Raw genomic sequence first — 14,417 nt, forward strand, 5'->3', positions numbered from 1 at the left:
TAGGCCTACATAATAATTGGAAACAATTATGACCTTAAACTACACACAACCATTAGGAACACCTTCCTAATATTGAGTTGCACACCCTTTTGCTCAATTCGTCTACAAGGTGTCGAAAGTGTTCCAAAGGGCTGCTGGCCCATGTTAACTCCAATTATTCCCACAGTTGGGATAAGATGGCTGGATGTCCTTCGGGTGGTGGACCATTCTTTATACACATGGGAAACTTGTGGTGCGTGAAAAACCCAGCAGCGTTGCAGTTTTTGACACACTCAAACAGGTGCGCCTGGCACGTACTACCATACCCCGTTCAAAGGCACTTAAATATTTTGTCTTGCCCATTTACCCTCAGAATGGCACACATACACAATCCATGTCTCAATTGTCTCATGGCTTAAAAATCATTATTTAACCTGCCATTTCATCTTCACTGACATCAATAACGGATCATAGTTTTCAAGTGTCAAACTCATTCCACGGAGGGCCGAGTGTCTGCGGGTTTTCGCTCCTCCCTTGGACCTGATTGATGAATTAAGGTCACGGATTAGTAAGGAACTCCATGGAATGAGTTTGACACCCCTGGTCTATGTCATGGAAAGTGCAGGTGTTCCTAATGTTTTGTACACTCAGTGTATATTTTTGACAATGAATAATACAGCCTGACAATTCACACAACCCTGATACAACACATACACATGTATTTTCCTCCTCATTGTTAATAATCAACAAGTTATAAGGAAGAGTTATTTTTTTCTCCCTACTTCAATAGCCTTTTTGTTAACCTCCTCACAAATATGGAAAAAGGGAAAGGCCTGAAGTGTAGTTTTTTTTTCTCTTCTTGAACAACAGTTGAAGATTAAAAGAAATGTCTCAGGGAAATCTGTCAATTCTGTTGGTGAATAATGCTGTGTGGAATTTAATGGCATGTAGTTATATTGGGTTTCCTCTACACCCACATTTTCTTTCAATAAGATCAATGGCGCTCAGTGACAGATAGGGACGCTCTTTTGTAACTTCAAATTTCAGGTTTCTGAGGGAATAATTAGATGGCTGGATGAAACGTAATGCATCAGGCAGCGAGGGGAGCTGCAACAAGAGATCCTCATGGTTCAATATGCACTCCGCACACACGAGCCTAGCTGTTTCTGTGGTGGAAATCTGTTTAATAATGGTGTTGGATTTCCATTGTTCTAAAAGTGGCACACACCATTGATCTGCATTAAACCAATGGCAAACGTATTTTCTCTCACTGATATTGTTTATTTAGCTGAGATATTTCATTTGGTTTGAGGATTTTTTTGTGTGTGTATAGATTGTGTTCTCTTTCACTTTATTCCCCATCTGCAAACTTCTAGGTGTCTGTCTTCTCCAGTGTACAATCAGCTGAGAAGGATGGGGGGGGGGGGGGGGTTAATATACTGTAGCTGGATGCGTGACTGAGGAATTCGAGGTACCTTTCTGAGGTAGACTGACTGACAAACATAAAAAAAAGAAGTTGAGCTCTTTCTTAGTTGTTGAAAACAAAATGGCTCAGATTAAAAGGTAACATGGCCAAATGTCTTTAGTGCTCTTAATTTCAACAATATTGTATACAGGGCCTTCAGAAAGTATTCACAACTTTTGACTTTTTCCACATCTTGTTGTGTTACAACCTGGGATTAAAATTGATTTAATTTGTAAAACATGAATGAAAAATAAAACAGAAATATATCTGTCACACCCTGATCTGTTTCACCTGTCTTTGTGCTTGTCTCCACCCCCCTCCAGGTGTCGCCCATCTTCCCCATTATCCCCTGTGTTCTCTGTTTGTCTTTTACCAGTTCGTCTTGTCTCGTCAAGCCTACCAGCATTTTTCCCGTACTCCTGTTTTTTTTCTCCTCTAGTCCCTGTTTTCCCGCTTTTGACCATTCTGCTGCCCCGAGCCTGCCTGCCTGCCTGCCGTTCTGTACCTTTCGGACTCTGCTCTGGATTACTGACCTCTGCCTGCCCTTGACCTGCCGTTTCCTTCCCTGTTTTTGTATTAAACTTTTGTTACTTATTTTCTAACTGTCTGTGTCTTCTCCTGAGCCGTGACAATTTGTTGATTACATAAGTATTCAACCTTTGGCAGCCACTACAGCTGTGAGTCTTTCTGGGTAAGTCTGTAAAAGCTTTGCACAACTGGATTGTACAATATTTACAATACATAATTCTTTTAAAAAATTGTCAAGCTCTGTCAAGCTGGTTGTTGACCATTGGTAGACAACCACTTTCAAACGGTATCTATGCCACTCAGGAACATTCAATGTCTTGGTAAGCAACTCCAGTGTCTTCAGAAAGTATTCATACCCCTTGACTTATTACACAATTTGTAGTGTTCAAAATTGATTAAATAGATTTTCTTCTCGTCCATCTACACACAATACCCCATAATGACAAAGTGGAAACATGTTTTTAGAAATTGTTGCAAATTTATTGAAAATGAAATACCAAAATACAATATATAGACAAAAGTATGTGGAAACCCCTTCAAATTAGTGGATTTGGCTATTTTAGCCACACCCGTTTGGCAGTAGAATGGCCTTACTGAAGAGTTCAATGACTTTTAACATGGCACCGTCATAGGATGCCACCTTTCCAACAAGTCAGTTCGTCAAATGTCTGCCCTGCTAGAGATGTCCCGGTCAACTTTAAATGCTGTTATTGTGAAGTGGAAACAACTAGGGGCAACCATGGCTCAACTGCAAAGTGTTAGGACACACAAGCTCACAGAACGGGATCTTCTAGTCATGAAACGTGTAGAACGTAAATCGTCTTTCCTCGGTTGCAACACTCCCTACTGAGTTCCAAACTGGCTTTGGAAGCAATGTCAGCACAATAACTGTTCAACAGAAGCTTCATGCTGTGGATTTCCATGGCCAAACAGCCGCACACAAGCCTAAGAATCAAATCAAATCAAACCCAATCAAATTTGATTTGTCACATACACATGTTTAGCAGATGTTAATGCGAGTGTAGCGAAATGCTTGTGCTTCTAGTTCCGAAAATGCAGTAATAACCAACAAGTAATCTAACTAACAATTCCAAAACTACTGTCTTATACACAGTGTAAGGGGATAAAGAATATGTACATAAGGATATATGAATGAGTGATGGTACAGAGCAGCATAGGCAGGATACAGTAGATGGTATCGAGTACAGTATATACATGAGGTGAGTATGTAAACAAAGTGGCATAGTTAAAGTGGCTAGTGATACATGTATTACATAAGGATGCAGTCGATGATATAGAGTACAGTATATACGTATGCATATGAGATGAATAATGTAGGGTAAGTAACATTATATAAGGTAGCATTGTTTAAAGTGGCTAGTGATATTTTTACATCATTTCCCATCAATTCCCATTATTAAAGTGGCTGGAGTTGAGTCAGTGTCAGTGTCAGCGTGTTGGCAGCAGCCACTCAATGTTAGTGGTGGCTGTTTAACAGTCTGATGGCCTTGAGATAGAAGCTGTTTTTCAGTCTCTCGGTCCCAGCTTTGATGCACCTGTACTGACCTCGCCTTCTGGATGATAGCGGGGTGAACAGGCAGTGGCTCGGGTGGTTGATGTCCTTGATGATCTTTATGGCCTTCCTGTAACATCGGGTGGTGTAGGTGTCCTGAAGGGCAGGTAGTTTGCCCCCGGTGATGCGTTGTGCAGACCTCACTACTCTCTGGAGAGCCTTACGGTTGTGGGCGGAGCAGTTGCCGTATCAGGCGGTGGGTGATACAGCCCGCCAGGATGCTCTCGATTGTGCATCTGTAGAAGTTTGTGAGTGCTTTTGGTGACAAACCGAATTTCTTCAGCCTCCTGAGGTTGAAGAGGCGCTGCTGCGCCTTCTTCACGATGCTGTCTGTGTGAGTGGACCAATTCAGTTTGTCTGTGATGTGTATGCCGAGGAACTTAAAACTTGCTACCCTCTCCACTACTGTTCCATCGATGTGGATAGGGGGGTGTTCCCTCTGCTGTTTCCTGAAGTCCACAATCATCTCCTTAGTTTTGTTGACGTTGAGTGTGAGGTTATTTTCCTGACACCACACTCCGAGGGCCCTCACCTCCTCCCTGTAGGCCGTCTCGTCGTTCTTGGTTATCAAGCCTACCACTGTTGTGTCGTCCGCAAACTTGATGATTGAGTTGGAGGCGTGCGTGGCCACGCAGTCGTGGGTGAACAGGGAGTACAGGAGAGGGCTCAGAACGCACCCTTGTGGGGCCCCAGTGTTGAGGATCAGCGGGGTGGAGATGTTGTTACCTACCCTCACCACCTGGGGGCGGCCCGTCAGGAAGTCCAGTACCCAGTTGCACAGGGCGGGGTCGAGACCCAGGGTCTCGAGCCTGATGACGAGCTTGGAGGGTACTATGGTGTTGAATGCCGAGCTGTAGTCGATGAACAGCATTCTCACATAGGTATTCCTCTTGTCCAGATGGGTTAGGGCAGTGTGCAGTGTGGTTGAGATTGCATCGTCTGTGGACCTATTTGGGCGGTAAGCAAATTGGAGTGGGTCTAGGGTGTCGGGTAGGGTGGAGGTGATATGGTCCTTGACTAGTCTCTCAAAGCACTTCATGATGACGGAAGTGAGTGCTACGGGGCGGTAGTCGTTTAGTTCAGTTACCTTAGCTTTCTTGGGAACAGGAACAATGGTGGCCCTCTTGAAGCATGTGGGAACAGCAGACTGGTATAGGGATTGATTGAATATGTCCGTAAACACACCGGCCAGCTGGTCTGCGCATGCTCTGAGGGCGCGGCTGGGGATGCCGTCTGGGCCTGCAGCCTTGCGAGGGTTAACACGTTTAAATGTCTTACTCACCTCGGCTGCAGTGAAGGAGAGTCCGCATGTTTTCGTTGCAGGCCGTGTCAGTGGCACTGTATTGTCCTCAAAGCGGGCAAAAAAGTTATTTAGTCTGCCTGGGAGCAGGACATCCTGGTCCGTGACTGGGCTGGATTTCTTCATGTAGTCCGTGATTGACTGTAGACCCTGCCACATGCCTCTTGTGTCTGAGCCGTTGAATTGAGATTCTACTTTGTCTCTGTACTGACGCTTAGCTTGTTTGATAGCCTTGCGGAGGGAATAGCTGCACTGTTTGTATTCGGTCATGTTACCAGTCACCTTGCCCTGATTAAAAGCAGTGGTTCGCGCTTTCAGTTTCACGCGAATGCTGCCATCAATCCACGGTTTCTGGTTAGGGAATGTTTTAATCGTTGCTATGGGAACGACATCTTCAACGCACGTTCTAATGAACTCGCACACCGAATCAGCGTATTCGTCAATATTGTTATCTGACGCAATACGAAACATGTGCAATGACAAGCGTCGGCTGGAGTGGTGTAAAGCTTGCTGCCATTGGACTCTGGATCAGTGGCAACAGTTTGGGGAAGGCCCTTTCCTGTTTCAGCATGACAATGCCCCCGTGCACAAAGCGAGGTCCATACAGAAATGCTTTGTCGAGATCAGTGTGGAAGAACTTGACTGGCCTTCCCAGAGCCCTGACCTCAACCACATCAAACACCTTTGGGATGAATTGGCTCACAGACTGTGAGCCAGACCTAATCGCCCAAATTCAGTGCCCGACCTCACTAATGCTCTTGTGGCTGAAAGGAAGCAAGTCCCCGCAGCAATGTTCCAACATCTAGTGGAAAGCCTTCCCAGAAGAGTGGAGGCTGAGCAAAGTGGGGACCAACTCCATATTTATGCCAGTGATTTTGGAATGAGATGTTTGACGAGCAGGTGTCCACATCCACTACATGACCAAAAGTATCTAATTTACATAAGTATTCACACCCCTGAGTGAAAACGTTATAGAATCACATTTGGCGGCGATTACAGCTTTGAGTCTTTTTGGTTAAGCCTCTAAGAGCACAATATTTGCCCATTATTATTTTTAAAATTCTTCAAGCTCTGTGAAGTTGATTGTTGATCATTGCTAGACAGCCTTTAGCTCTATTCCATTGATTTTTATCATAAAGAACTCCCTAGTCCTTACTGATGACAAGCATACCCATAATATGATGCAACCACTACCGTGCTTGAAAATATGAAACGTGGTACTCAGTGATGTCTTGTGTTGGATTTGCCCCAAATATTACGCTTTGTATTCAGGACATGAAGTTAATTTCCTTGCCTTATGTTTTTTGCAGTTTTTACTTAAGTGCCTTTTTGCAAATAGGATGCATGTTTTGGAATATTTTATTCTGTACAGGCTTCCTTCTTTTCACTTTTTCAGTTAGGCTAGTATTGTGGAGTAAGTACAGTCTTATTGACACTTCCTCGGTTTTCTTCTATCACAGCCATTAATCTATGTAACTGTTTTAAAGTCACCATTGGCCTCGTGGGAAAATCCCTGAGCGGTTTCCTTCGTCTCCGGCAACTGAGTTAAGAAGGATGCCTGTATCTTTGTAGTGACTAGGCATATTGATACACCATCCAAAGTGTAATGAATAACTTCACAATGCTCAGAGGGATATTCAATGTTAAAAAAAATTGTTTTACCCATCTACCAGTAAATTTCCTTCTTTGCGAGGCATTGGAAAACCTCCCTGGTCTTTGTGGTTGAATCTGTGTTTGAAATTCACTGCTGGACTGAGGGACCTTACAGATAGTTATTTTTGTGGCCTAGACAGGAGGTAGTCATAACAAAAATCTTGTTAAACACTATTATTGTACACAGAGTGAGTCCATGCAATTTATGTGATTTGCAATTTAAGCAAATCCTTACTCCTGAACTTACTTAGGCTTGCCATAACTCCTTGAAACACTTCAGCGAGCAGGCCTTTCTAATCGACCTGGCCAGGGTATCCTGGAAGGACATTGACCTCATCCCGTCAGTAGAGGATGCCTGTTTTTTTTTTTTAATGCCTTCCACACCATCTTAAAAAAGCATGCCCCTTTCAATAAATTTAGAACCAGGAACAGATATAGCCCCTGGTTCTCTCCAGACCTGACTGCCCTTAACCAACACAAAAACATCCTATGGCGTTCTGCATTAGCATCGAACAGCCCCCGTGATATGCAACTTTTCAGGGAAGTTAGAAACCAATACACACAGACAGTTAGAAAAGCCAAGGCTAGCTTTTTCAAGCAGAAATTTGCTTCCTGCAACACAAACTAAAAAATGTTCTGGGACACTGTAAAGTCCATGGAGAATAAAAACACCTCCTCCAGCTGCCCACTGCACTGAGGATAGGAAACACCACCGATAAATCCACAATAATTGAGAATTTCAATAAGCATTTATCTACGGCTGGCCATGCTTTCCACCTGGCTACCCAGACCCCGGTCAACAGCACTGCACCCCCCACAGCAACTCGCCCAAGCCTTCCCCATTTCTCCTTCTCCCAAATCCAGTCAGCTGACGTTCTGAAAGAGCTGCAAAATCTGGACCCCTACAAATCAGCCGGGCTAGACAATCTGGACCCTTTCTTTTTAAACAATTATCTGCCGAAATTGTGGCAACCCCTATTACTAGCCTGTTCAACCTCTCTTTCGTGTCGTCTGAGATTCCCAAAGATTGGAAAGCAGCTGCGGTCATCCCCCTCTTCAAAGGTGGGGACACTCTTGACCCAAACTGCTACAGACCTATATCTATCCTACTCTGCCTTTCTAAGGTCTTCGAAAGCCAAGTCAACAAACCGATTACCTGCCATTTCGAATCCCACCATAACTTCTCCGCTATGCAATCTGGTTTCAGAGCTGGTCATGGGTGCATCTCAGCCACGCTCAAGGTCCTAATCGATATCATAACCTCCATTGATAAGAGCCATTACTGTGCAGCCGTATTCATCGACCTGGCCAAGGCTTTCGACTCTGTCAATCACCACATCCTCATCGGCAGACTCGATAGCCTTGGTTTCTCAAATGATTGCCCCGCCTGGTTCACCAACTATTTCTCTGATAGAGTTCAGTGTGTCAAATCGGAGGGCCTGTTGTCCGGACCTCTGGCAGTTTCTATGGGGGTGCCACATGGTTCAATTCTTGGACCGACTCTCTTCTCTGTATACGTCAATGATGTCGCTCTTGCTGCTGGTGAGTCTCTGATCCACCTCTACGCAAACGACACCATTCTGTATACATCTAGCCCTTCTTTGGACTCTGTGTTAACAACTCTCCAGACGAGCTTCAATGCCATACAACTCTCCTTCAGTGGCCTTCAATTGCTCTTGAATACAAGTAAAACTAAATGCATGCTATTCAACCGATCACTGCGTGCACCTGCCCGCCCGTCCAACATCACTACTCTGAACGGGTCTGACTTAGAATATGTGGACAACTACAAATACCCAGGTGTCTGGTTAGACTGTAAACTCTCTTTCCAGACTCACATCAAACATCTCCAATCCAAAGTTACATCTAGAATTGGCTTCCTATTTTGCAACAAAGCCTCCTTCACTCATGCTGCCAAACATACCCTTATAAAACTGACCATCCTACCGATCCTCGACTTCAGTGACGTCATTTACAAAATAGCCTCCAATACCCTACTCAACAAACTGGATGCAGTCTATCACAGTGCCATCCGTTTTGTCACCAAAGCCCCATATACTACCCACCACTGCGACCTGTACACTCTCTTTGGCTGGCCCTCGCTTCATACTCGTTGCCAAACCCACTGGCTCCAGGTCATGTACAAGACCCTGCTAGGTAAAGTCCCCCCTTATCTCACCTCGCTGGTCACCATAGCAGCACCCACCTGTAGCACGCACTCCAGCAGGTGTACAGTGAAAAGAAGTATTTGATACACTGCCGATTTTGCAGGATTTCCTACTTACAAAGCATGTAGAGGTCTGTAATTTTTATCATAGGTACACTTCATGATGTGGATTACACATTTTTGTACACACAAAAATCCAGAAAATCCCATTGTATGATTTTTAAGTTATTAATTTGCATTTTATTGCATGACATAATTATTTGATACATCATAAAAGCAGAACTTAATATTTGGTACAGAACCCTTTGTTTGCAATTACAGAGATCATACGTTTCCTGTAGTTCTTGACCAGGTTTGCACACACTGCATCAGGGATTTTGGCCCTCTCCTCCATACAGACCTTCTCCAGATTCTTCAGGTTTCAGGGCATGACGCTGGGCAATACGGACTTTCAGCTCCCTCCAAAGATGTTCTATTGGGTTCAGGTCTCGAGACTGGCTAGGCCACTCCAGGACCTTGAGATGCTTCTTACAGAGCCACTCCTTAGTTGCCCTGGCTGTGTGTTTCGGGTCGTTGTCATGCTGGAAGACCCAGCCACGACCCATCTTCAATGCTCTTACTGAATGAAGGAGATTATTGGCCAAGATCTCGTGATACATGGCCCCATTCATCCTCCCCTCAATATGGTGCAGTCGTCCTGTCCCCTTTGCAGAAAAGCATCCCCAAAGAATGATGTTTCCACCTCCATGCTTCACGGTTGGGATGGTGTTCTTGGGGTTGTACGCATCCTTCTTCTTCCTCCAAACACGGCGAGTGGAGTTTAGACCAAAAAGCTATATTTTTGTCTCATCAGACCACATGACCTTCTCCCATTCCTCCTCTGGATCATCCAGATGGTCATTGGCAAACTTCAGACGGGCCTGGACATACGCTGGCTTGAGCAGGGGGACCTTGCGTGTGCTGCAGGATTTTTATCCATGACGGCGTAGTGTGTTACTAATGGTTTTCTTTGAGACTGTGGTCCCAGCTCTCTTCAGGTCATTGACCAGGTCCTGCCGTGTAGTTCTGGGCTGATCCCTCACCTTCCTCATGATCATTGATGCCCCACGAGGTGAGATCTTGCATGGAGCCCCAGACCAGGGTGATTGACCGTCATCTTGAACTTCTTCCATTTTCTAATAATTGCGCCAACAGTTGTTGCCTTCTCACCAAGCTGCTTGCCTATTGTCCTGTAGCCCATCTTAGTCTTGTGCAGGTCTACAATTTTATCCCTGATGTCCTTACACAGCTCTCTGGTCTTGGCCATTGTGGAGAGGTTGGAGTCTGTTTGATTGAGGGTGTGGACAGGTGTCTTTTATACAGGTAACGAGTTCAAACAGGTGCAGTTAATACAGGTGAGTGGAGTGGAGAACAGGAGGGCTTCTTAGAGAAAAACTAACAGGTCTGTGAGAGCCGGAATTTTTACTAGTTGGTAGGTGATCAAATACTTATGTCATGCAATAAAATGCTAATTAATTACTTAAAAATCATACAATGTGATTTTCTGGATTTTTGTTTTAGATTCAGTCTCTCACAGTTGAAGTGTACCTATGATAAAAATGACAGACCTCTACATGCTTTGTAAGTAGGAAAACCTGAAAAATCAGCAGTGTATCAAATACTTTTTCTCCCCACTGTATCTCTCTGGTCACGTCCAAAACCAATTCTTACTTTGGCCGCCTCTCCTTCCAGTTCTCTGCTGCCAATGACTGGAACGAACTGCAAAAATCTCTGAAACTGGAAACACTTATCGCCCTCACTTATCCCCCTCACTAGCTTTAAGCATCAGCTGTCAGAGCAGCTCACAGATTACTGCACCTGTACATAGCCCATCTATAATTTAGCCCTAACAACTGCCTCTCCCCCTACTGTATTTATTTATTTTGCTCCTTTGTACCCCCATTATTTATATCTCTACTTTGCACATTCTTCCACTGCAAATCTACCATTCCAGTGTTTATTTTTTTACATTTTTTTTACTTGCTATATTGTATTTACTTCGCCACCATGGCCTTTTATTGCCTTTACCTCCCTTATCTCTCACCTTTTTGCTCACATTGTATATAGACTTATTTTTCTACTGTATGTTTGTTTTACTCCATGTGTAACTCTGTGTTGTTGTACCTGTCAAACTACTTTGCTTTATCTTGGCCAGGTCGCAATTGTAAATGAGAACTTGTTCTCAACTTGCCTACCTGGTTAAATAAAGGTGAAATAAATAAACAAAGGCATTGAATACTGATTGACTCAAGACATTTTGGCTTTACATGTACATTTTTTTTACAAAGTAACTAGCTATCAGAAGTGTTCCAGAAAGAATGGCTGCCATTTTACGGGATCCTAACCAGTTGTGCTATTTTGTGTGTTTTTTCACATTGTTTGTAACATATTTTGTACATAATGTTTCTGCCACCGTCTCTTATGACCGAAAAGAGCTTCTAGATATCAGAACAGTGATTACTCACCTCGAACAGGGCAACAAAAAAAACTTTAAGGAGTCAGATGTGAAGGATTTACTCCAGATACCCGGCCCAAATCCTCGTCATTCGCATGAAGAGAAGACGCCGATACAGGGGACACATTGGTCGGGTGCCTTGTGAGAATTCGTCAGCGGGTGGCTAACCGGCTTCTACCGTCCGTCCTATTGGCCAACGTGCAATCATTGGAGAATACACTGGATGAGCTCCGTTCAAGACTATCCTACCAATGGGACATTAACTGTAATATCTTATGTTTCACCGAGTCGTGGCTGAACAATGACATGGATAACATACAGTTGGCTGGTTTTTCCGTGCATCAGCAAGACAGAACAGCTGCCTCCGGTAAGACGAGGGGTTGCAGTCTGTGTCTATTTGTCAATTACAGGGGGTGCGCAAAATCAAATATTACACAAGTCTATAGGTTTTGCTCGCCTGAGGTAAAGTATCTCATGATGAGCTGTAGACCACACTATTTACAAAAAAAGAGTTTTCATCTATATTTTCCACAGCTGTCTATGTACCGCCACAAATCGATGCTGGCACTAAGACCACATTCAACGGGCTGTATAAAGCCATAAGCAACAAGAAAATGCTCATCCAGAGGCAGCGCTCCTAGTGGCCAGTGACTTTCATGCATCCGTTTTACCTAATTTCTACCAGCATGTTACATGTGCAACCAGAGGAGAAAAAAAACTCTAGACCTCCTTTACTCCACACACAGAGACGCATACAAAGCTCTTCCTCGCCCTAGATTTGGCAAATCTGACCATAATTCTATCCTCCTGATTCATGCTTACAAGCAAAATCTAAAACAGGAAGTACCAGTGACTCGCTCAATACTGAAGGTTGTCTGACGAAGCAGATGTTAAGCTAAAGTACTGTTTTACTAGCACAGACTGGAATATATTCCGGAACTCATCCGATGACATTGAGGAGTACACCACATCAGTCACTGGCTTCATCAATAAGTGCATCAATGACGTTGTCCCCACAGTGACCGTACGTACCACAACCACAAGCCATGGATTACAGGCAACATCCGCACTGAACTAAAGGGTAGAGCTGCCGCATTCAAGGAGCGGGGCTCTAACCCGGAAGCTTCTAAGAAATCCCGCTACGCCCTCAGATCATCAAACATGCAAAGCATCAAATTAGGACTAAGATTAATTCCTACTACACTGGCTCCGACACTCGTCGAATAAGGCAGGGTTTGCAAACTATTACGGACTACAAAGGGAAACCCAGCCGCGAGCTGCCCAGTGACACAAGCCTACCAGACGAGCTAAATTACTTCTATGCACGCTTGAAGGCAAGTAACACTGAAGCATGCATGAGAGCACAAGCTGTTCTGGATGACTGTGTGATTACGCTCGCCGTAGCCAATGTAAGACCTTTAAACAGGTCAGCATTCACAAGGCCGCAGGGCCACACGGATTACCAGAACGTGTACTCGAAGCATGCGCTGACCAACTGGCAAGTGTCTTCACTGACATTTTCAACCTGTCCCTGGCTGAGTCTATAATACCTACATGTTTCAAGCAGACCACCATAGTCCCTGTGCCCAAGAACACCAAGAACCTGCCTAAATGACTATCGACCCGTAGCACTCACGTCTGTAGCAATGAAGTGCTTTGAAAGGCTGATCATGGCTCACATCAACACCATCATCCCAGAAACCCTAGACGGACTCCAATTTGCATACTACCCCAACAGGTCAACAGATTATGCAATCTCTATTGCACTCAACACTGCCTTTTCCCACCTGGACAAAAGGAAGACCTACGCTAAGGACCCTGGGACGAAACACCTTCCTCTGCAACTGGATCCTGAACTTCCTGACGGGCCGCCCCCAGTTGGTAAGGGTAGGCAACAACACGTCTGCCACGCTGATCCTCAACACGGGGGCCCCTCAGGGGTGAATGCTCAGTCCTCTCCTGTACTCCCTGTTCACCCATGACTGTGTGGCCAAGCACGACTCCAACACCATAATTTAGTTTGCAGACGACACTACAGTGGTAGGCCTGATCACCGACAACATTGAGACAGTCTATAGAGAGGAGGTCAAAGACCTCGAAGTGTGGTGCTAGGACAACAACCTCTCCCTCAAAGTGATCAAGACAAAGGAGATGATCGTGGATTACAGGAAAAGGAGGGCCGAGCACACCCCCATTCTCATCGACGGGGCTGTAGTGGAGCAGGTTGAGAGCTTCAAGTTCCTTGGTGTCCAAATCACCAACAAACTATCATGGTCCAAACACACCAAGACAGTAGTGAAGAGGGCATGACAATGTCTATTCCACCTCAGGAGTCTGAAAAGATTTGGCATGGGTCCTTAGATCTTCAAAGTTCTAGAGCTGCACCATCGAGAGTGTCCTGACAGGTTGCATCACTGCCTGGTATGGTAACTGCTCGGCCTCCGACCGAAAGGTGTGTACTGCCCTGGATATCACTTGGGCCAAGCTTCCTGCCATCCAGTACCTCTATATCAGGCGTTGTCAGAGGAAGGCCCTAAAAATTGCCAAAAACTCCAGCCACCCTAGTCATAGACTGTTCTCTCTGCTACCGCACAGCAAGCAGTACCGGAGCGCCAAGTCAAGGTCCAAAAGGCTTCTTAACATTTTATACCCCCAAGCCATAATACTGTTCAACAGCTAATAAAATGGCTACCTGGACTATTTGCAATGACCCCCCTCCTTTTTTTTAACGCTGCTGCTACTTGCTGTTAATGACCTATTTATGCATAGTCACTTTACCCCTACCTACATTTACTTATTACCATCCAATAATTTGTACCCCTGCACATTGACTCGGTAATGTCCCCTCATTATTGTTATTTTATTGTTGCTCTTTTTTTTTAAACTTTAGTTTATTCAGTAAATCTTTCTTCATTCTTATTTTTCTTAATTGCATTGTTGGTTAAGGGCTTGTAAGTAAGCATTTCAGCGCATGTTACAAATAAAAGTCGATTTGATTTGAAATGGAAAAATTGATTATAAAACTACAGATTATTTACATTGTCACCAATGCACAATGAAATCTGAACACATACAGAAATATGGTCAAATATATTTAATAAAAATACAATTTATTTCATAAAATTGTTTTCTGCAAATCTAAAGTTTTATAAGTATGATAAGTATAATATCACATCTTTAAAGATGAAACAGGTTATCACTGTATTTTGACATGCGTTTGAAATGATTACATTTTTTGTACACTATACATCGTCTGTC

The sequence above is a fragment of the Oncorhynchus mykiss genome, chromosome 4 (assembly GCF_057628025.1).
Source record: "Oncorhynchus mykiss isolate SJ-2025 chromosome 4, ASM5762802v1, whole genome shotgun sequence".
NCBI classification, from domain to species: domain Eukaryota; kingdom Metazoa; phylum Chordata; class Actinopteri; order Salmoniformes; family Salmonidae; genus Oncorhynchus; species Oncorhynchus mykiss.